Genomic DNA, 26,010 nt, shown 5'->3' on the forward strand with positions numbered 1-26,010 from the left:
TCTTAAGTTGTTGTCTCTCCTTACGGCGCTGGCGTTTATCCTCAGCGGCACGCTGGAGATTCTTTTCATGTAGTGCGGCCCCGTTGTGGATGCATTTTCTCCAATTGTCTCTGTCCAGTGTGATTTCCTCCCAGTTATTAATATCGATATGGAACTTTTTAAGGATTACTTTGATGTTATCTTTGTAACGCTTCTTTTGACCACCAGGAGGCCTCTGCCCTTCCTTCAACTGGGAGTACAGAACCTGTTTTGGGAGACGTGAGTCTGACATGCAAATGACATGTCCAATCCATCGGAGTTGATGCTGCATGATGAGCGTAGTGATGCTGTAGATATTGGCCTCTTCGAGTATACTCCAGTTGGTACGCTTGTCCTCCCAGCTGACCCTCAAGATTTTGCGTAGAGAGCGTTGGTGGTATTGCTCTAAGGCTTTGAGATGTCTACTGTACGTAGTCCAGGTTTCAGCTCCATATGAAAGGGTGGGAAGGATGATGGCTTTGTATACAAGAATTTTAGTTTGGACTTGGAGGTCCTGATTTTCAAAGACTCTCCTCCTCAGTTTAGAAAAGGCTGCACTTGCACAACTCAGGCGGTGATGGATTTCAGAATCAATGTCAGCTTTGGAGGATAAATGGCTACCAAGATATGGAAAGGTGTTGACAATTTCCAGGGTGTTATTATCAATCTTTATAGAGGGAGGAGTTGCAAGCTGATTAGGTGATGGCTGGTGGAGCACCTGGGTTTTCTTTATATTCATGGTGAGGCCCAGAAGTTTGTAGGCTCTGGAAAAAGCATTCAAGGTGTTTTGTAGATCATCTTGGAAAGAGCTGTGATGGTGTTATCATCTGCATACTGTAACTCCATAATGGTAGTGATGGAGACTTTGCTCTTGGCCTTAAGCCTGTTGAGATTGAAAAGTCGGCCATCAGTCCAGTAAAGGATTTGAATTCCGGTGGGCAGATCATTGCCGATGAGATGGAGGATAACTGAGATGAACACTGCAAAAAGGGTTGGAGCAATGATGCAGCCCTGTTTTACTCCTCTCAACTGTAAAGGGCTCTGAAATAGAACCGCTGCTGCTGAGAACTGCTGCGGACATGTTGTCATGTAGCAGCCTCAGAACTAAGATGAATTTGTGCATCACTGCACTGAAGCCCACACAGTGGGCACTGTACCCAGACTCCATAAACTGCACTGAACCCCACACAGTGGGCACTGTACCCAGAGACGATACACTGCACTGAACAACACACAGTGGGCACTGTACCCAGACTCCATACACTGCACTGAACCCCGCACAGTGGGCACTGTACCCAGAGACCATACACTGCACTGAACCCCACACAGTGGGCAATACCCAGAGAACATACACTGCACTGAAGCCCACACAGTGGGCGCTGTACCCAGACTGCATACACTGCACTGAACCCCACACAGTGGGCACTGTACCCAGAGACTATACACTGCACTGAACCCCACTCAGTGGGCACTGTACCCAGACTCCATACACTGCACTGACCCCACACAGTGGGCACTGTACCCAGACTCCATACACTGCACTGAACCCCACACAGTGGGCAATACCCAGAGAACACACACTGCACTGAAGCCCACACAGTGGGCACTGTACCCAGACTCCATACACTGCACTGAACCCCACACAGTGGGCACTGTACCCAGAGACTATACAGTGCACAGAACCCCACACAGTGGGCACTGTACCTAGAGACTATACAGTGCACTGAACCCCACACAGTGGGCACTGGGCCCAGAGACCACACACTGCACTGAACCCCACACAGTGGGCACTGTACCCAGAGACTGTACACTGCACTGACCCCACACAGCGGGCACTGTACCCAGATACTATACAGTGCACTGACCCCACACAGTGGGCGCTGTACCCAGAGACTATACAGTGCACTGACCCCACACAGTGGGCACTGTACCCAGAGACCATACACTGCACTGAACCCCACACAGTGCGCACTGTACCTAGACTCCATACACTGCACTGACCCCACACAGTGGGCACTGTACCCAGACTCCATACACTGCACTGACCCCACACAGTGGGCACTGTACCCAGACTCCATACACTGCACTGAACCCCACACAGTGGGCACAGTACCCAGAGACTATACAGTGCACTGACCCCACACAGTTGGCACTGTACCCAGACTCCATACACTGCACTGAACCCCACACAGTGGGCACAGTACCCAGAGACTATACAGTGCACTGAACCCCACACAGTGGGCACTGGACCCAGAGACCACACACTGCACTGAACCCCACACAGTGGGCACTGTACCCAGACTCCATACACTGCACTGAACCCCACACAGTGGGCACTGGACCCAGAGACTATACAGTGCACTGAACCCCACACAGTGGGCACTGTACCCAGAGACTATACAGTGCACTGAACCCCACACAGTGAGCACTGTACCCAGAGACTATACAGTGCACTGACCCCACACAGTGGGCACTGTACCCAGAGACTATACAGTGCACTGAACCCCACACAGTGGGCACTGGGCCCAGAGACCATACACTGCACTGAACCCCACACAGTGGGCACTGTACCCAGAGACTATACAGTGCACTGACCCCACACACTGGGCACTGTACCCAGAGACCACACACTGCACTGACCCCACACAGTGGGCACTGTACCCAGAGACTATACAGTGCACTGACCCCACACAGTGGGCACTGTACCCAGAGACTATACAGTGTACTGACCCCACACAGTGGGCACTGTACCCAGAGACTATACAGTGCAGTGGGCACTGGGCCCAGAGACCATACACTGCACTGAACCCCACACAGTGGGCACTGTACCCAGAGAATATACAGTGCACTGACCCCACACAGTGGGCACTGTACCCAGACTCCATACACTGCACTGAACCCCACACAGTGGGCACAGTACCCAGAGACTATACAGTGCACTGAACCCCACACAGTGGGCACTGGACCCAGAGACCACACACTGCACTGAACCCCACACAGTGGGCACTGTACCCAGACTCCATACACTGCACTGAACCCCACACAGTGGGCACTGGACCCAGAGACTATACAGTGCACTGAACCCCACACAGTGGGCACTGTACCCAGAGACTATACAGTGCACTGAACCCCACACAGTGAGCACTGTACCCAGAGACTATACAGTGCACTGACCCCACACAGTGGGCACTGTACCCAGAGACCACACACTGCACTGACCCCACACAGTGGGCACTGTATCCAGAGACTATACACTGCACTGAACCCCACACAGTGGGCACTGTACGCAGAGACTATACAGTGCACTGACCCCACACAGTGGGCACTGTACCCAGAGACTATACAGTGCACCGACCCCACACAGTGGGCACTGTACCCAGAGACCATACACTGCACTGAACCCCACACAGTGGGCACTGTACCTAGACTCCATACACTGCACTGACCCCACACAGTGGGCACTGTACCAAGACTCCATACACTGCACTGACCCCACACAGTGGGCACTGTACCCGGACTCCATACACTGCACTGACCCCACACAGTGGGCACTGTACCCAGACTCCATACACTGCACTGAACCCCACACAGTGGGCACTGTACCCAGAGACTATACACTGCACTGACCCCACACAGTGGGCACTGTACCCAGAGACTATACAGTGCACTGACCCCACACAGTGGGCACTGTACCCAGAGACTATACACTGCACTGACCCCACACAGTGGGCACTGTACCCAGAGACTATACAGTGCACTGACCCCACACAGTGGGCACTGTACCCAGAGACTATACAGTGTACTGACCCCACACAGTGGGCACTGTACCCAGAGACTATACAGTGCACTGAACCCCACACAGTGGGCACTGGGCCCAGAGACCATACACTGCACTGAACCCCACACAGTGGGCACTGTACCCAGAGAATATACAGTGCACTGACCCCACACAGTGGGCACTGTACCCAGAGACCACACACTGCACTGACCCCACACAGTGGGCACTGTATCCAGAGACTATACACTGCACTGAACTCCACACAGTGGGCACTGTACGCAGAGACTATACAGTGCACTGACCCCACACAGTGGGCACTGTACCCAGAGACTATACAGTGCACTGACCCCACACAGTGGGCACTGTACCCAGAGACCATACACTGCACTGACTCCACACAGTGGGCACTGTACCCAGACTCCATACACTGCACTGAACCCCACACAGTGGGCACTGTACCCAGAGACTATACACTGCACTGACCCCACACAGTGGGCACTGTACCCAGAGACTATACAGTGCACTGACCCACACAGTGGGCACTGTACCCAGAGACCACACACTGCACTGACCCCACACAGTGGGCACTGTACCCAGAGACTATACACTGCACTGACCCCACACAGTGGGCACTGTACCCAGAGACTATACAGTGCACTGACCCCACACAGTGGGCACTGTACCCAGAGACCATACACTGCATTGACCCCACACAGTGGGCACTGGACCCAGAGACGATACAGTGCACTGAACCCCACAAAGTGGGCACTGGGCCCAGAGACTATACACTGCACTGACCCCACACAGTGGGCACTGTACCCAGAGACCATACACTGCACTGAACCCCACACAGTGGGCACTGTACCCAGAGACCATACACTGCATTGACCCCACACAGTGGGCACTGGACCCAGAGACTATACAGTGCACTGAACCCCACACAGTGGGCACTGGGCCCAGAGACAATACACTGCATTGACCCCACACAGTGGGCACTGGACCCAGAGACTATACAGTGCACTGAACCCCACACAGTGGGCACTGGGCCCAGAGACTATACAGTGCACTGACCCCACACAGTGGGCACTGTACCCAGAGACTATACAGTGCACTGACCCCACACAGTGGGCACTGTACCCAGAAACTATACAGTGCACTGACCCCACACAGTGGGCACTGTACCCAGAGACCATACACTGCACTGACCCCACACAGTGGCCACTATACCCAGACTCCAGACACTGCACTGAACCCCACACAGTGTGCACTGTACCCAGAGACTATACAGTGCACTGAACCCCACACAATGGGCACTGCACCCATAGACCACACACTGCACTGACCCCACACAGTGGGCACTGTACCCAGAGACTATACACTGCACTGACCCCACACAGTGGGCACTGCACCCAGAGACTATACAGTGCACTGACCCCACACAGTGGGCACTGTACCCAGAGACTATACAGTGCACTGACCCCACACAGTGGGCACTGTACCCAGAGACCATACACTGCACTGAACCCCACACAGTGGGCACTGCACCCAGACTCCATACACTGCACTGACCCCACACAGTGGGCACTGCACCCAGACTCCATACACTGCACTGACCCCACACAGTGGGCACTGTACCCAGAGACTATACAGTGCACTGACCCCACACAGTGGGCACTGTACCCAGAGACTATACAGTGCACTGACCCCACACAGTGGGCACTGTACCCAGAGACTATACAGTGCACTGACCCCACACAGTGGACACTGTACCCAGAGACTATACAGTGCACTGACCCCACACAGCGGGCACTGTACCCAGAGACTATACAGTGCACTGACCCCACACAGTGGGCACTGTACCCAGAAACCATACACTGCACTGACCCCACACAGTGGGCACTGTACCCAGACTCCATACACTGCACTGACCCCACACAGTGGGCACTGTACCCAGACTCCATACACTGCACTGACCCCACACAGTGGGCACTGTACCCAGACTCCATACACTGCACTGAACCCCACACAGTGGGCACTGTACCCAGAGACTATACATTGCACTGACCCCACACAGTGGGCACTGTACCCAGAGACTATACAGTGCACTGACCCCACACAGTGGGCACTGTACCCAGAGACTATACAGTGCACTGACCCCACACAGTGGGCACTGTACCCAGAGACTATACAGTGCACTGACCCCACACAGTGGGCACTGTACCCAGAGACACTACAGTGCACTGACCCCACACAGTGGGCACTGTACCCAAACACCATACAGTGCACTGACCCCACACAGTGGGCATTGTACCCAGAGACTATACAGTGCACTGACCCCACACAGTGGGCACTGTACCCAGAGACCATACACTGCACTGAACCCCACACAGTGGGCACTGTACCCAGAGACTATACAGTGCACTGACCCCACACAGTGGGCACTGTACCCAGAGACCATACACTGCACTGAACCCCACACAGTGGGCACTGTACCCAGAGACTATACGGTGCACTGACCCCACACAGTGGGCACTGTACCCAGAGACCACACACTGCACTGACCCCACACAGTGGGCACTGTACCCAGAGACTATACACTGCACTGACCCCACACAGTGGGCACTGTACCCAGAGACTATACAGTGCACTGACCCCACACAGTGGGCACTGTACCCAGAGACCATACACTGCACTGACACCACACAGTGGGCACTGTACCCAGAGACCATACACTGCATTGACCCCACACAGTGGGCACTGTACCCAGAGACCATACACTGCATTGACCCCACACAGTGGGCACTGGACCCAGAGACTATACAGTGCACTGACCCCACACAGTGGGCACTGTACCCAGAGACTATACAGTGCACTGACCCCACACAGTGGGCACTGTATCCAGAGACTATACAGTGCACTGAACCCCACACAGTTGGCACTGGGCCCAGAGACTATACACTGCACTGACCCCACACAGTGGGCACTGTACCCAGACTCCATACACTGCACTGACCCCACACAGTGGGCACTGTACCCGGACTCCATACACTGCACTGACCCCACACAGTGGGCACTGTACCCAGAGACCACACACTGCACTGACCCCACACAGTGGGCACTGTACCCAGAGACTATACAGTGCACTGAACCCCACACAGTGGGCACTGGGCCCAGAGACTATACACTGCACTGACCCCACACAGTGGGCACTGTACCCAGAGACCATACACTGCACTGAACCCCACACAGTGGGCACTGTACCCAGAGACCATACACTGCATTGACCCCACACAGTGGGCACTGGACCCAGAGACTATACAGTGCACTGAACCCCACACAGTGGGCACTGGGCCCAGAGACAATACACTGCATTGACCCCACACAGTGGGCACTGGACCCAGAGAATATACAGTGCACTGAACCCCACACAGTGGGCACTGGGCCCAGAGACTATACAGTGCACTGACCCCACACAGTGGGCACTGTACCCAGAGACTATACAGTGCACTGACCCCACACAGTGGGCACTGTACCCAGAGACTATACAGTGCACTGACCCCACACAGTGGGCACTGTACCCAGAGACTATACAGTGCACTGACCCCACACAGTGGGCACTGTACCCAGAGACCATACACTGCACTGACCCCACACAGTGGCCACTATACCCAGACTCCATACACTGCACTGAACCCCACACAGTGTGCACTGTACCCAGAGACTATACAGTGCACTGAACCCCACACAATGGGCACTGTACCCAGAGACCACACACTGCACTGACCCCACACAGTGGGCACTGTACCCAGAGACTATACAGTGCACTGACCCCACACAGTGGGCACTGTACCCAGAGACTATACAGTGCACTGACCCCACACAGTGGGCACTGTACCCAGAGACCATACACTGCACTGAACCCCACACAGTGGGCACTGCACCCAGACTCCATACACTGCACTGACCCCACACAGTGGGCACTGTACCCAGACTCCATACACTGCACTGACCCCACACAGTGGGCACTGTACCCAGACTCCATACACTGCACTGACCCCACACAGTGGGCACTGTACCCAGAGACTATACAGTGCACTGACCCCACACAGTGGGCACTGTACCCAGAGACTATACAGTGCACTGACCCCACACAGTGGGCACTGTACCCAGAGACTATACATTGCACTGACCCCACACAGTGGGCACTGTACCCAGAGACTATACATTGCACTGACCCCACACAGTGGGCACTGTACCCAGAGACCATACACTGCACTGACACCACACAGTGGGCACTGTACCCAGAGACCATACACTGCATTGACCCCACACAGTGGGCACTGGACCCAGAGACTATACAGTGCACTGAAACCCACACATTGGGCACTGTACCCAGAGACCATACACTGCATTGACCCCACACAGTGGGCACTGGACCCAGAGACGATACAGTGCACTGAACCCCACACAGTGGGCACTGGGCCCAGAGACTATACACTGCACTGACCCCACACAGTGGGCACTGTACCCAGAGACCATACACTGCACTGAACCCCACACAGTGGGCACTGTACCCAGAGACCATACACTGCATTGACCCCACACAGTGGGCACTGGACCCAGAGACTATACAGTGCACTGAACCCCACACAGTGGGCACTGGGCCCAGAGACTATACAGTGCACTGACCCCACACAGTGGGCACTGTACCCAGAGACTATACAGTGCACTGACCCCACACAGTGGGCACTGTACCCAGAGACTATACAGTGCACTGAACCCCACACAGTTGGCACTGGGCCCAGAGACTATACACTGCACTGACCCCACACAGTGGGCACTGTACCCAGAGACTATACAGTGCACTGACCCCACACAGTGGGCACTGTACCCAGAGACCATACACTGCACTGACCCCACACAGTGGCCACTATACCCAGACTCCATACACTGCACTGAACCCCACACAGTGGGCACTGTACCCAGAGACTATACAGTGCACTGAACCCCACACAATGGGCACTGTACCCAGAGACCACACACTGCACTGACCCCACACATTGGGCACTGTACCCAGAGACTATACACTGCACTGACCCCACACAGTGGGCACTGCACCCAGAGACTATACAGTGCACTGACCACACACAGTGGGCACTGTACCCAGAGACCATACACTGCACTGAACCCCACACAGTGGGCACTGCACCCAGACTCCATACACTGCACTGACCCCACACAGTGGGCACTGTACCCAGACTCCATACACTGCACTGACCCCACACAGTGGGCACTGTACCCAGACTCCATACACTGCACTGACCCCACACAGTGGGCACTGTACCCAGAGACTATACACTGCACTGACCCCACACAGTGGCCACTGTACCCAGACTCCATACACTGCACTGAACCCCACACAGTGGGCACTGTACCCAGAGACTATACACTGCACTGACCCCACACAGTGGGCACTGTACCCAGACTCCATACACTGCACTGACCCCACACAGTGGGCACTGTACCCCACACAGTGGGCACTGTACCCAGAGACTATATACTGCACTGACCCCACACAGTGGGCACTGTACCCAGAGACTATACAGTGCACTGACCCCACACAGTGGGCACTGTACCCAGAGACTATACAGTGCACTGACCCCACACAGTGGGCACTGTACCCAGAGACCACACACTGCACTGACACCACACAGTGGGCACTGTACCCAGAGACTATACAGTGCACTGAACCCCACACAGTGGGCACTGGGCCCAGAGACCATACACTGCACTGAACCCCACACAGTGGGCACTGTACCCAGAGACTATACAGTGCACTGACCCCACACAGTGGGCACTGTACCCAGAGACCACACACTGCACTGACCCCACACAGTGGGCACTGTACCCAGAGACTATACACTGCACTGAACCCCACACAGTGGGCACTGTACCCAGAGACTATACAGTGCACTGACCCCACACAGTGGGCACTGTACCCAGAGACTATACAGTGCACTGACCCCACACAGTGGGCACTGTACCCAGAGACTATACAGTGCACTGAACCCCACACAGTGGGCACTGTACCCAGAGACCATACACTGCACTGAACCCCACACAGTGGGCACTGTACCCAGAGACTATACAGTGCACTGAATCCCACACAGTGGGCACTGTACCCAGAGACTATACAGTGCACTGACCCCACACAGTGGGCACTGTACCCAGAGACCATACACTGCACTGACCCCACACAGTGGGCACTGTACCCAGACTCCATACACTGCACTGACCCCACACAGTGTGCACTGTACCCAGACTCCATACACTGCACTGAACCCCACACAGTGGGCACTGTACCCAGAGACTATACAGTGCACTGAACCCCACACAATGGGCACTGTACCCAGAGACCACACACTGCACTGAACCCCACACAGTGGGCACTGTACCCAGAGACTATACAGTGCAGTGACCCCACACAGTGGGCACTGTACCCAGACTCCATACACTGCACTGACCCCACACAGTGGGCACTGTACCCAGACTCCATACACTGCACTGACCCCACACAGTGGGCACTGTACCCAGAGACGATAGTGCACTGACCCCACACAGTAGGCACTGTACCCAGAGACTATACAGTGCACTGAAGCCCACACAGTGGGCACTGTACCCAGAGACCATACACTGCACTGACCCCACACAGTGGGCACTGTACCCAGAGACGATACAGTGCACTGAACCCCACACAGTGGGCACTGTACCCAGAGACCATACAGTGCATTGACCCCACACAGTGGGCACTGGACCCAGAGACGATACAGTGCACTGAACCCCACACAGTGGGCACTGGGCCCAGAGACTATACACTGCACTGACCCAACACAGTGGGCACTGTACCCAGAGACCATACACTGCACTGAACCCCACACAGTGGGCACTGTACCCAAAGACCATACACTGCATTGACCCCACACAGTGGGCACTGGACCCAGAGAGTATACAGTGCACTGAACCCCACACAGTGGGCACTGTACCCAGAGACCACAAGGCGGCGGAACAGGTGGATAAGGTGGTAAAAATGGCATATGGGATACTTGCCTTCATTAGCCGAGGCATTGAATATAAGAGCAAGGAGGTGATGATGGAGCTGTATAAAACACTGGTTAGGCCACAGCTGGAATACTGTGTGCAGTTCTGGTCGCCACACTACAGGAAGGATGTGATCGCGTTAGAGAGGGTGCAGAGGAGGTTCACCAGGATGTTACCAGGGCTGGAGCGCTTCAGCTATGAAGAGAGACTGGGCAGATTGGGTTTGTTTTCTTTGGAGCAGAGGAGGCTGAGGGGGGACATGATTGAGGTGTACAAAATTATGAGGGGCATAGATAGGATGGATGCTGAGGAGCTTTTTCCCTTAGTAGAGGGGTCAATAACTAGGGGGCATAGATTCAAGGTAAAGGGCGGGAGGTTTAGAGGGGATTTGAGAAACAACTTTTTCACCCAGAGGGTGGTTGGAGTCTGGAACTCGCTGCCTGAAAGGGTTGTGGAGGCAGAAACCCTCACAACATTTAAGAAGCATTTGGATGAGCACTTGAAATGCCATAGCATACAAGGCTACGGACCAAATGCTGGAATATGGGATTAGATTAGACAGGGCTTGATGGCCGGCGCGGACACGATGGGCCGAAGGGCCTCTATCCGTGCTGTATTACTCTATGACTCTATGACTGCACTGACCCCACACAGTGGGCACTGTACCCAGAGACTATACACTGCACTGACCGCACACAGTGGGCACTGTACCCAGAGACTATACAGTGCACTGACCCCACACAGTGGGCACTGTACCCAGAGACTATACACTGCACTGACCCCACACAGTGGGCACTGTACCCAGAGACCATACACTGCACTGAACCCCACACAGTGGGCACTGTACCCAGAGACCATACACTGCATTGACCCCACACAGTGGGCACTGGGCCCAGAGACTATACAGTGCAGTGACCCCACACAGTGGGCACTGTACCCAGAGACCATACACTGCATTGACCCCACACAGTGGGCACTGGACCCAGAGACTATACAGTGCACTGAACCCCACACAGTGGACACTGTACCCAGAGACTATACAGTGCACTGACCCCACACAGTGGGCACTGGACCCAGAGACTATACAGTGCACTGACCCCACACAGTGGGCACTGTACCCAGAAACCATACACTGCACTGACCCCACACAGTGGGCACTGTACCCAGACTCCATACACTGCACTGACCCCACACAGTGGGCACTGTACCCAGACTCCATACACTGCACTGACCCCACACAGTGGGCACTGTACCCAGACTCCATACACTGCACTGAACCCCACACAGTGGGCACTGTACCCAGAGACTATACATTGCACTGACCCCACACAGTGGGCACTGTACCCAGAGACTATACAGTGCACTGACCCCACACAGTGGGCACTGTACCCAGAGACTATACAGTGCACTGACCCCACACAGTGGGCACTGTACCCAGAGACTATACAGTGCACTGACCCCACACAGTGGGCACTGTACCCAGAGACACTACAGTGCACTGACCCCACACAGTGGGCACTGTACCCAGAGACTATACACTGCAGTGACCCCACACAGTGGGCACTGTACCCAGAGACTATACAGTGCACTGACCCCACACAGTGGGCACTGTACCCAGAGACCACACACTGCACTGACCCCACACAGTGGGCACTGTACCCAGATACTATACACTGCACTGAACCCCACACAGTGGGCACTGTACCCAGAGACCATACAGTGCACTGACCCCACACAGTGGGCACTGTACCCAAACACCATACAGTGCACTGACCCCACACAGTGGGCATTGTACCCAGAGACTATACAGTGCACTGACCCCACACAGTGGGCACTGTACCCAGAGACCATACACTGCACTGAACCCCACACAGTGGGCACTGTACCCAGAGACCATACAGTGCACTGACCCCACACAGTGGGCACTGTACCCAAACACCATACAGTGCACTGACCCCACACAGTGGGCACTGTACCCAGAGACCATACACTGCACTGAACCCCACACAGTGGGCACTGTACCCAGAGACTATACAGTGCACTGACCCCACACAGTGGGCACTGTACCCAGAGACCACACACTGCACTGACCCCACACAGTGGGCACTGTACCCAGAGACTATACAGTGCACTGACCCCACACAGTGGGCACTGTACCCAGAGACTATACAGTGCACTGACCCCACACAGTGGGCACTGTACCCAGAGACTATACAGTGCACTGACCCCACACAGTGGGCACTGTACCCAGAGACCATACACTGCACTGACACCACACAGTGGGCTCTGTACCCAGACTCCATACACTGCACTGAACCCCACACAGTGGGCACTGTACCCAGAGACTATACATTGCACTGACCCCACACAGTGGGCACTGTACCCAGAGACTATACAGTGCACTGACCCCACACAGTGGGCACTGTACCCAGAGACTATACAGTACACTGACCCCACACTGTGGGCACTGTACCCAGAGACTATACAGTGCACTGACCCCACACAGTGGGCACTGTACCCAGAGACACTACAGTGCACTGACCCCACACAGTGGGCACTGTACCCAGAGACTATACAGTGCACTGACCTCACACAGTGGGCACTGGGCCCAGAGACTATACAGTGCAGTGACCCCACACAGTGGGCACTGTACCCAGAGACTATACAGTGCACTGACCCCACACAGTGGGCACTGTACCCAGAGACCACACACTGCACTGACCCCACACAGTGGGCACTGTACCCAGAGACTATACACTGCACTGAACCCCACACAGTGGGCACTGTACCCAGAGACTATACAGTGCACTGACCCCACACAGTGGGCACTGTACCCAAACACCATACAGTGCACTGACCCCACACAGTGGGCATTGTACCCAGAGACTATACAGTGCACTGACCCCACACAGTGGGCACTGTACCCAGAGACCATACACTGCACTGAACCCCACACAGTGGGCACTGTACCCAGAGACTATACAGTGCACTGACCCCACACAGTGGGCACTGTACCCAGAGACCACACACTGCACTGACCCCACACAGTGGGCACTGTACCAGAGACTATACACTGCACTGACCCCACACAGTGGGCACTGTACCCAGAGACTATACAGTGCACTGACCCCACACAGTGGGCACTGTACCCAGAGACCATACACTGCACTGACACCACACAGTGGGCACTGTACCCAGAGACCATACACTGCATTGACCCCACACAGTGGGCACTGTACCCAGAGACCATACACTGCATTGACCCCACACAGTGGGCACTGGACCCAGAGACTATACAGTGCACTGAACCCCACACAGTGGGCACTGGGCCCAGAGACAAAACAGTGCACTGACCCCACACAGTGGGCACTGTACCCAGAGACTATACAGTGCACTGACCCCACACAGTGGGGACTGTACCCAGAGACTATACAGTGCACTGAACCCCACACAGTTGGCACTGGGCCCAGAGACTATACACTGCACTGACCCCACACAGTGGGCACTGTACCCAGACTCCATACACTGCACTGACCCCACACAGTGGGCACTGTACCCGGACTCGATACACTGCACTGACCCCACACAGTGGGCACTGTACCCAGAGACTATACACTGCACTGACCCCACACAGTGGGCACTGTACCCAGAGACTATACAGTGCACTGACCCCACACAGTGGGCACTGTACCCAGAGACCACACACTGCACTGACCCCACACAGTGGGCACTGTACCCAGAGACTATACACTGCACTGACCCCACACAGTGGGCACTGTACCCAGAGACTATACAGTGCACTGACCCCACACAGTGGGCACTGTACCCAGAGACCATACACTGCATTGACCCCACACAGTGGGCACTGGACCCAGAGACGATACAGTGCACTGAACCCCACACAGTGGGCACTGGGCCCAGAGACTATACACTGCACTGACCCCACACAGTGGGCACTGTACCCAGAGACCATACACTGCACTGAACCCCACACAGTGGGCACTGTACCCAGAGACCATACACTGCATTGACCCCACACAGTGGGCACTGGACCCAGAGACTATACAGTGCACTGAACCCCACACAGTGGGCACTGGGCCCAGAGACAATACACTGCATTGACCCCACACAGTGGGCACTGGACCCAGAGACTATACAGTGCACTGAACCCCACACAGTGGGCACTGGGCCCAGAGACTATACAGTGCACTGACCCCACACAGTGGGCACTGTACCCAGAGACTATACAGTGCACTGACCCCACACAGTGGGCACTGTACCCAGAGACTATACAGTGCACTGACCCCACACAGTGGGCACTGTACCCAGAGACCATACACTGCACTGACCCCACACAGTGGCCACTATACCCAGACTCCATACACTGCACTGAACCCCACACAGTGTGCACTGTACCCAGAGACTATACAGTGCACTGAACCCCACACAATGGGCACTGTATCCAGAGACCACACACTGCACTGACCCCACACAGTGGGCACTGTACCCAGAGACTATACACTGCACTGACCCCACACAGTGGGCACTGCACCCAGAGACTATACAGTGCACTGACCCCACACAGTGGGCACTGTACCCAGAGACTATACAGTGCACTGACCCCACACAGTGGGCACTGTACCCAGAGACCATACACTGCACTGAACCCCACACAGTGGGCACTGCACCCAGACTCCATACACTGCACTGACCCCACACAGTGGGCACTGTACCCAGACTCCATACACTGCACTGACCCCACACAGTGGGCACTGTACCCAGACTCCATACACTGCACTGACCCCACACAGTGGGCACTGTACCCAGAGACTATACAGTGCACTGACCCCACACAGTGGGCACTGTACCCAGAGACTATACAGTGCACTGACCCCACACAGTGGGCACTGTACCCAGAGACTATACAGTGCACTGACCCCACACAGTGGACACTGTACCCAGAGACTATACAGTGCACTGACCCCACACAGTGGGCACTGTACCCAGAGACTATACAGTGCACTGACCCCACACAGTGGGCACTGTACCCAGAAACCATACACTGCACTGACCCCACACAGTGGGCACTGTACCCAGACTCCATACACTGCACTGACCCCACACAGTGGGCACTGTACCCAGACTCCATACACTGCACTGACCCCACACAGTGGGCACTGTACCCAGACTCCATACACTGCACTGAACCCCACACAGTGGGCACTGTACCCAGAGACTATACATTGCACTGACCCCACACAGTGGGCACTGTACCCAGAGACTATACACTGCACTGACCCCACACAGTGGGCACTGTACCCAGAGACTATACAGTGCACTGACCCCACACAGTGGGCACTGTACCCAGAGACTATACAGTGCACTGACCCCACACAGTGGGCACTGTACCCAGAGACTATACAGTGCACTGACCCCACACAGTGGACACTGTACCCAGAGACACTACAGTGCACTGACCCCACACAGTGGGCACTGTACCCAGAGACTATACAGTGCACTGACCTCACACAGTGGGCACTGGGCCCAGAGACTATACAGTGCAGTGACCCCACACAGTGGGCACTGTACCCAGAGACTATAGAGTGCACTGACCCCACACAGTGGGCACTGTACCCAGAGACCACACACTGCACTGACCCCACACAGTGGGCACTGTACCCAGAGACTATACACTGCACTGACCCCACACAGTGGGCACTGTACCCAGAGACTATACAGTGCACTGACCCCACACAGTGGGCACTCTACCCAGAGACCATACACTGCACTGACCCCACACAGTGGGCACTGTACCCAGAGACCATACACTGCATTGACCCCACACAATGGGCACTGGACCCAGAGACTATACAGTGCACTGAAACCCACACAGTGGGCACTGTACCCAGAGACCATACACTGCATTGACCCCACACAGTGGGCACTGGACCCAGAGACGATACAGTGCACTGAACCCCACACAGTGGGCACTGGGCCCAGAGACTATACACTGCACTGACCCCACACAGTGGGCACTGTACCCAGAGACCATACACTGCACTGAACCCCACACAGTGGGCACTGTACCCAGAGACCATACACTGCATTGACCCCACACAGTGGGCACTGGACCCAGAGACTATACAGTGCACTGAACCCCACACAGTGGGCACTGGGCCCAGAGACTATACAGTGCACTGACCCCACACAGTGGGCACTGTACCCAGAGACTATACAGTGCACTGACCCCACACAGTGGGCACTGTACCCAGAGACTATACAGTGCACTGAACCCCACACAGTTGGCACTGGGCCCAGAGACTATACACTGCACTGACCCCACACAGTGGGCACTGTACCCAGAGACTATACAGTGCACTGACCCCACACAGTGGCCACTATACCCAGACTCCATACACTGCACTGAACCCCACACAGTGGGCACTGTACCCAGAGACTATACACTGCACTGAACCCCACACAATGGGCACTGTACCCAGAGACCACACACTGCACTGACCCCACACATTGGGCACTGTACCCAGAGACTATACACTGCACTGACCCCACACAGTGGGCACTGCACCCAGAGACTATACAGTGCACTGACCCCACACAGTGGGCACTGTACCCAGAGACTATACAGTGCACTGACCCCACACAGTGGGCACTGTACCCAGAGACCATACACTGCACTGAACCCCACACAGTGGGCACTGCACCCAGACTCCATACACTGCACTGACCCCACACAGTGGGCACTGTACCCAGACTCCATACACTGCACTGACCCCACACAGTGGGCACTGTACCAAGACTCCATGCACTGCACTGACCCCACACAGTGGGCACTGTACCCAGAGACTATACACTGCACTGACCCCACACAGTGGCCACTGTACCCAGACTCCATACACTGCACTGAACCCCACACAGTGGGCACTGTACCCAGAGACTATACAGTGCACTGACCCCACACAATGGGCACTGTACCCGGAGACCACACACTGCACTGACCCCACACAGTGGGCACTGTACCCAGAGACTATACACTGCACTGACCCCACACAGTAGGCACTGCACCCAGAGACTATACAGTGCACTGACCCCACACAGTGGGCACTGTACCCAGAGACTATACAGTGCACTGACCCCACACAGTGGGCACTGTACCCAGAGACCATACACTGCACTGAACCCCACACAGTGGGCACTGTACCCAGACTCCATACACTGCTCTGACCCCACACAGTGGGCACTGTACCCAGAGACTATATACTGCACTGACCCCACACAGTGGGCACTGTACCCAGAGACTATACAGTGCACTGACCCCACACAGTGGGCACTGTACCCAGAGACTATACAGTGCACTGAACCCCACACAGTGGGCACTGTACCCAGAGACCATACACTGCACTGAACCCCACACAGTGGGCACTGTACCCAGAGACTATACAGTGCACTGAACCCCACACAGTGGGCACTGTACCCAGAGACTATACACTGCACTGAACCCCACACAGTGGGCACTGTACCCAGAGACTATACAGTGCACTGACCCCACACAGTGGGCACTGTACCCAGAGACCATACACTGCACTGACCCCACACAGTGGGCACTGTACCCAGACTCCATACACTGCACTGACCCCACACAGTGTGCACTGTACCCAGACTCCATACACTGCACTGAACCCCACACAGTGGGCACTGTACCCAGAGACTATACAGTGCACTGAACCCCACACAATGGGCACTGTACCCAGAGACCACACACTGCACTGAACCCCACACAGTGGGCACTGTACCCAGAGACTATACAGTGCAGTGACCCCACACAGTGGGCACTGTACCCAGACTCCATACACTGCACTGACCCCACACAGTGGGCACTGTACCCAGACTCCATACACTGCACTGACTCCACACAGTGGGCACTGTACCCAGAGACGATAGTGCACTGACCCCACACAGTAGGCACTGTACCCAGAGACTATACAGTGCACTGAAGCCCACACAGTGGGCACTGTACCCAGAGACCATACACTGCACTGACCCCACACAGTGGGCACTGTACCCAGAGACGATACAGTGCACTGAACCCCACACAGTGGGCACTGTACCCAGAGACCATACAGTGCATTGACCCCACACAGTGGGCACTGGACCCAGAGACGATACAGTGCACTGAACCCCACACAGTGGGCACTGGGCCCAGAGACTATACACTGCACTGACCCAACACAGTGGGCACTGTACCCAGAGACCATACACTGCACTGAACCCCACACAGTGGGCACTGTACCCAAAGACCATACACTGCATTGACCCCACACAGTGGGCACTGGACCCAGAGAGTATACAGTGCACTGAACCCCACACAGTGGGCACTGTACCCAGAGACCACAAGGCGGCGGAACAGGTGGATAAGGTGGTAAAAATGGCATATGGGATACTTGCCTTCATTAGCCGAGGCATTGAATATAAGAGCAAGGAGGTTATGATGGAGCTGTATAAAACACTGGTTAGGCCACAGCTGGAATACTGTGTGCAGTTCTGGTCGCCACACTACAGGAAGGATGTGATCGCGTTAGAGAGGGTGCAGAGGAGGTTCACCAGGATGTTACCAGGGCTGGAGCGCTTCAGCTATGAAGAGAGACTGGGCAGATTGGGTTTGTTTTCTTTGGAGCAGAGGAGGCTGAGGGGGGACATGATTGAGGTGTACAAAATTATGAGGGGCATAGATAGGATGGATGCTGAGGAGCTTTTTCCCTTAGTAGAGGGGTCAATAACTAGGGGGCATAGATTCAAGGTAAAGGGCGGGAGGTTTAGAGGGGATTTGAGAAACAACTTTTTCACCCAGAGGGTGGTTGGAGTCTGGAACTCGCTGCCTGAAAGGGTTGTGGAGGCAGAAACCCTCACAACATTTAAGAAGCATTTGGATGAGCACTTGAAATGCCATAGCATACAAGGCTACGGACCAAATGCTGGAATATGGGATTAGATTAGACAGGGCTTGATGGCCGGCGCGGACACGATGGGCCGAAGGGCCTCTATCCGTGCTGTATTACTCTATGACTCTATGACTGCACTGACCCCACACAGTGGGCACTGTACCCAGAGACTATACACTGCACTGACCGCACACAGTGGGCACTGTACCCAGAGACTATACAGTGCACTGACCGCACACAGTGGGCACTGTACCCAGAGACTATACAGTGCACTGACCCCACACAGTGGGCACTGTACCCAGAGACTATACACTGCACTGACCCCACACAGTGGGCACTGTACCCAGAGACCATACACTGCACTGAACCCCACACAGTGGGCACTGTACCCAGAGACCATACACTGCATTGACCCCACACAGAGGGCACTGGGCCCAGAGACTATACAGTGCAGTGACCCCACACAGTGGGCACTGTACCCAGAGACCATACACTGCATTGACCCCACACAGTGGGCACTGGACCCAGAGACTATACAGTGCACTGAACCCCACACAGTGGGCACTGTACCCAGAGACCATACACTGCATTGACCCCACACAGTGGGCACTGGACCCAGAGACGATACAGTGCACTGAACCCCACACAGTGGGCACTGGGCCCAGAGACTATACACTGCACTGACCCCACACAGTGGGCACTGTACCCAGAGACCATACACTGCACTGAACCCCACACAGTGGGCACTGTACCCAGAGACCATACACTGCATTGACCCCACACAGTGGGCACTGGACCCAGAGACTATACAGTGCACTGAACCCCACACAGTGGGCACTGGGCCCAGAGACCATACACTGCATTGACCCCACACAGTGGGCACTGGACCCAGAGACTATACAGTGCACTGAACCCCACACAGTTGGCACTGGGCCCAGAGACTATACACTGCACTGACCCCACACAGTGGGCACTGTACCCAGAGACCATACACTGCACTGACCCCACACAGTGGCCACTATACCCAGACTCCATACACTGCACTGAACCCCACACAGTGGGCACACTACCCAGAGACTATACAGTGCACTGAACCCCACACAATGGGCACTGTACCCAGAGACCACACACTGCACTGACCCCACACAGTGGGCACTGTACCCAGAGACTATACACTGCACTGACCCCACACAGTGGGCACTGCACCCAGAGACTATACAGTGCACTGACCCCACACAGTGGGCACTGTACCCAGAGACCATACACTGCACTGAACCCCACACAGTGGGCACTGCACCCAGACTCCATACACTGCACTGACCCCACACAGTGGGCACTGTACCCAGACTCCATACACTGCACTGACCCCACACAGTGGGCACTGTACCCAGACTCCATACACTGCACTGACCCCACACAGTGGGCACTGTACCCAGACTCCATACACTGCACTGAACCCCACACAGTGGGCACTGGACCCAGAGACTACAGTGCACTGAACCCCACACTGTGGGCACTGTACCCAGAGACTATACAGTGCACTGAACCCCACACAGTGGGCACTGGGCCCAGAGACCATACACTGCACTGAACCCCACACAGTGGGCACTGTACCCAGAGACTATATAGTGCACTGACCCCACACAGTGGGCACTGTACCCAGAGACCACACACTGCACTGACCCCACACAGTGGGCACTGTACCCAGAGACTATACACTGCACTGACCCCACACAGTGGGCACTGTACCCAGAGACTATACAGTGCACTGACCCCACACAGTGGGCGCTGTACCCAGAGACTATACAGTGCACTGACCCCACACAGTGGGCACTGTACCCAGAGACCATACACTGCACTGAACCCCACACAGTGGGCACTGCACCTAGACTCCATACACTGCACTGAACCCCACACAGTGGGCACTGTACCCAGAGACTATACAGTGCACTGACCCCACACAGTGGGCACTGTACCCAGAGACCACACACTGCACTGACCCCACACAGTGGGCACTGTACCCAGAGACTATACACTGCACTGACCCCACACAGTGGGCACGGTACCCAGAGATTATACAGTGCACTGACCCCACACAGTGGGCGCTGTACCCAGAGACTAGACAGTGCACTGACCCCACACAGTGGGCACTGTACCCAGAGACCATCAACTGCACTGAACCCCACACAGTGGGCACTGTACCTAGACTCCATACACTGCACTGACCCCATACACTGCACTGACCCCACACAGTGAGCACTGTACCCAGACTCCATACACTGCACTGACCCCACACAGTGGGCACTGTACCCAGACTCCATACACTGCACTGACCCCACACAGTGGGCACTGTACCCAGAGACTATACAGTGCACTGACCCCACACAGTGGGCACTGTACCCAGAGACTATACAGTGCACTGACCCCACACAGTGGGCACTGTACCCAGAGACCACACACTGCACTGACACCACACAGTGGGCACTGTACCCAGAGACTATACAGTGCACTAAACCCCACACAGTGGGCACTGGGCCCAGAGACCATACACTGCACTGAACCCCACACAGTGGGCACTGTACCCAGAGACTATACAGTGCACTGACCCCACACAGTGGGCACTGTACCCAGAGACCACACACTGCACTGAACCCCACACAGTGGGCACTGTACCCAGAGACTATACAGTGCACTGACCCCACACAGTGGGCACTGCACCCAGAGACTATACAGTGCACTGACCCCACACAGTGGGCACTGTACCCAGAGACTACACAGTGCACTGACCCCACACAGTGGGCACTGTACCCAGAGACTATACAGTGCACTGAACCCCACACAGTGGGCACTGGGCCCAGAGACTATACACTGCACTGACCCCACACAATGGGCACTGTACCCAGAGACCACACACTGCACGGACCCCACACAGTGGGCACTGTACCCAGAGACTATACAGTGCACTGACCCCACACAGTGGGCACTGTACCCAGAGACTATACAGTGCACTGACCCCACACAGTGGGCACTGCACCCAGAGACTATACAGTGCACTGACCCCACACAGTGGGCACTGTACCCAGACTCCATACACTGCACTGACCCCACACAGTGGGCACTGTACCCAGACTCCATACACTGCACTGAACCCCACACAGTGGGCACTGTACCCAGAGACTATACAGTGCACTGAACCCCACACAATGGGCACTGTACCCAGAGACCACACACTGCACGGACCCCACACAGTGGGCACTGTACCCAGAGACTATACAGTGCACTGATCCCACACAGTGGGCACTGTACCCAGAGACTATACAGTGCACTGAAGCCCACACAGTGGGCACTGTACCCAGAGACCATACACTGCACTGACCCCACACAGTGGGCACTGTACCCAGAGACGATACAGTGCACTGACCCCACACAGTAGGCACTGTACCCAGAGACTATACAGTGCACTGAACCCCACACAGTGGGCACTGTACCCAGAGACCATACAGTGCACTGACCCCACACAGTAGGCACTATACCCAGAGACTATACAGTGCACTGAACCCCACACAGTGGGCACTGTACCCAGAGACTATACAGTGCACTGACCCCACACAGTGGGCGCTGTACCCAGAGACTATACAGTGCACTGACCCCACACAGTGGGCACTGTACCCAGAGACCATACACTGCACTGAACCCCACACAGTGGGCACTGTACCTAGACTCCATACACTGCACTGACCCCATACACTGCACTGACCCCACACACTGGGCACTGTACCCAGACTCCATACACTGCACTGACCCCACACAGTGGGCACTGTACCCAGACTCCATACACTGCACTGAACCCCACACAGTGGGCACTGTACCCAGAGACTATATACTGCACTGAACCCCACACAGTGGGCACTGTACCCAGAGACTATATACTGCACTGACCCCACACAGTGGGCACTGTACCCAGAGACTATACAGTGCACTGACCCCACACAGTGGGCACTGTACCCAGAGACCACACACTGCACTGACCCCACACAGTGGGCACTGTACCCAGAGACTATACACTGCACTGAACCCCACACAGTGGGCACTGTACCCAGAGACTATACAGTGCACTGACCCCACACAGTGGGCACTGTACCCAGAGACTATACAGTGCACTGACGCCACACAGTGGGCACTGTACCCAGAGACTATACAGTGCACTGACCCCACACAGTGGGCACTGTTCCCAGAGACGATACAGTGCACTAACCCCACACAGTGGGCATTGTACCCAGAGACTATACAGTGCACTGAACCCCACACAGTGGGCACTGTACCCAGAGACCATACACTGCATTGACCCCACACAGTGGGCACTGGACCCAGAGACTATACAGTGCACTGAACCCCACACAATGGGCACTGTACCCAGAGACCACACACTGCACTGAACCCCACACAGTGGGCACTGTACCCAGAGACTATACAGTGCACTGACCCCACACAGTGGGCACTGTACCCAGAGACCATACACTGCACTGACCCCACACAGTGGGCACTGTACCCAGACTCCATACACTGCACTGACCCCACACAGTGGGCACTGCACTGAACCCCACACAGTGGGCACTGTACCCAGAGACTATACAGTGCACTGAACCCCACACAATGGGCACTGTACGCAGAGACCACACACTGCACTGACCCCACACAGTGGGCACTGGACCCAGAGACGATACAGTGCACTGAACCCCACACAGTGGGCACTGGGCCCAGAGACTATACACTGCACTGAACCCCACACAGTGGGCACTGTACCCAAAGACCATACACTGCATTGACCCCACACAGTGGGCACTGGACCCAGAGAGTATACAGTGCACTGAACCCCACACAGTGGGCACTGTACCCAGAGACCATACACTGCACTGAACCCCACACAGTTGGCACTGTACCCAGAGACCACAAGGCGGCGGAACAGGTGGATAAGGTGGTAAAAATGGCATATGGGATACTTGCCTTCATTAGCCGAGGCATTGAATATAAGAGCAAGGAGGTTATGATGGAGCTGTATAAAACACTGGTTAGGCCACAGCTGGAATACTGTGTGCAGTTCTGGTCGCCACACTACAGGAAGGATGTGATCGCGTTAGAGAGGGTGCAGAGGAGGTTCACCAGGATGTTACCAGGGCTGGAGCGCTTCAGCTATGAAGAGAGACTGGGCAGATTGGGTTTGTTTTCTTTGGAGCAGAGGAGGCTGAGGGGGGACATGATTGAGGTGTACAAAATTATGAGGGGCATAGATAGGATGGATGCTGAGGAGCTTTTTCCCTTAGTAGAGGGGTCAATAACTAGGGGGCATAGATTCAAGGTAAAGGGCGGGAGGTTTAGAGGGGATTTGAGAAACAACTTTTTCACCCAGAGGGTGGTTGGAGTCTGGAACTCGCTGCCTGAAAGGGTTGTGGAGGCAGAAACCCTCACAACATTTAAGAAGCATTTGGATGAGCACTTGAAATGCCATAGCATACAAGGCTACGGAACAAATGCTGGAATATGGGATTAGATTAGACAGGGCTTGATGGCCGGCGCGGACACGATGGGCCGAAGGGCCTCTATCCGTGCTGTATTACTCTATGACTCTATGACTGCACTGACCCCACACAGTGGGCACTGTACCCAGAGACTATACACTGCACTGACCGCACACAGTGGGCACTGTACCCAGAGACTATACAGTGCACTGACCCCACACAGTGGGCACTGTACCCAGAGACTATACAGTGCACTGACCCCACACAGTGGGCACTGTACCCAGAGACTATACAGTGCACTGACCCCACACAGTGGGCACTGTACCCAGAGACTATACAGTGCACTGAACCCCACACAGTGGGCACTGGGCCCAGAGACTATACACTGCACTGACCCCACACAGTGGGCACTGTACCCAGACTCCATACACTGCACTGACCCCACACAGTGGGCACTGTACCCAGACTCCATACACTGCACTGAACCCCACACAGTGGGCACTGTACCCAGAGACTATACAGTGCACTGAACCCCACACAATGGGCACTGTACCCAGAGACCATACACTGCACTCAACCCCACACAGTGGGCACTGTACCCAGAGACTATACAGTGCACTGAAGCCCACACAGTGGGCACTGT

General features: G+C 55.3%; 1 protein-coding gene across 1 annotated transcript in view; it reads left to right on the plus strand.

The window, feature by feature from the left end:
• sgsm3 (small G protein signaling modulator 3) overlaps window positions 1–26,010 on the plus strand; it is a 210,122-nt gene that overhangs the window by 53,873 nt on the left and 130,239 nt on the right. The gene's annotated exons all lie outside the window — the stretch shown is intronic.

The sequence above is a fragment of the Somniosus microcephalus genome, chromosome 28 (assembly GCF_052327205.1).
Source record: "Somniosus microcephalus isolate GS21.2 chromosome 28, FLI_Smic_1.0, whole genome shotgun sequence".
Lineage (NCBI taxonomy): Eukaryota > Metazoa > Chordata > Chondrichthyes > Squaliformes > Somniosidae > Somniosus > Somniosus microcephalus.